Genomic DNA, 1,197 nt, shown 5'->3' on the forward strand with positions numbered 1-1,197 from the left:
TGAAGATCAACAACAAATCTACTAGGAATCAGTCATAGATCTACCAGCGATCTGTTGAAGATCAACAAATCTACTAGAGATCAGTCAAAGATCTACTGGATATCTGTTAAAGATCAACAACAAATCTATTTGAGATCAGTCAGATTTCACAGATATTTGTTGGAGACTAATCATACATCTACAACAGATCTACCAGAGATCACTTGGGGATAAAATACATATTTACTGGAGATCCATCATAGATCTACCAGAGATCAGTTGGCGACCAACTATAAATCTACTGGAGAGATCACACAGATCTATCACAGATCAGAATCTGTTAAAGACTAACCAGACCTACTGGAGACACATCACAGATTTACCAGAGATATGTTGATCAACTATTACCCATTACAGATCTATCAGAAATCCATTGAAGATCAACCAAAAATCTAATGGAGATCCATTGTGACCTTGTGGAGATCCCTCACAAATCCAGGAATGGGTGGAGGTTGTAATAATGGGCCTGCAGTGGGTGTTTAACTTTATAAGAAACGCTTCAGAGTTTTCGGTGTTGTCTGACCCGTATTTTCTTTCATTTTGAAATGGAAACACTTTTTCTTAAGAGAGATGTACTTAAAAAACGTTTGATTATGTCAATAAAAACTGAAGCTTTAAACTCATGTTTGACATTTTTGGAGAACCCACAGGTTTAAAAAAATTCATTTTGAAGAAGGCCACTGGTCACGAAGAGTTGAAGAGGAATGGTTTGGTAACGATCGGCGTCTCAGTAAAATCTGCAATTGTTTTGAATAAGCAGCAAGTTCTTTTAGTCATTCAACCTTTATTTATACAAATTAATCACACTGAGCCTCAGGGACGCATTTACACAGGAGACTGAGTCAGTGAGGACTTTCATTCAAAATAAATAAATTAACCAAAGTGGAGTGGTTTCACAGACAATATTTAAATTAGGTTAGAGGTCAGGTTAGAGTTAAACTTAATCCAGAGTAAAATAAACAAAATCATTGCTAAAAACCAAAGGGACCAAAAGTGTTAGTTAATTAATACGTGCATCCCTATAAATAACGCAAATCTGCAGCTAAATGGAGCAAACTTGTAGCTATAAGTTAAATGGAGCAAAAGCTAAATGGAGAAAAGCATATCTAAAAGCTAAAACTAGCAAAACATATACAAGTTAAATTTACTAAGACAGTA

The sequence above is a fragment of the Nematolebias whitei genome, chromosome 21 (genome assembly GCF_014905685.2).
Source record: "Nematolebias whitei isolate Nwh7 chromosome 21, NemWhi1, whole genome shotgun sequence".
Lineage (NCBI taxonomy): Eukaryota > Metazoa > Chordata > Actinopteri > Cyprinodontiformes > Rivulidae > Nematolebias > Nematolebias whitei.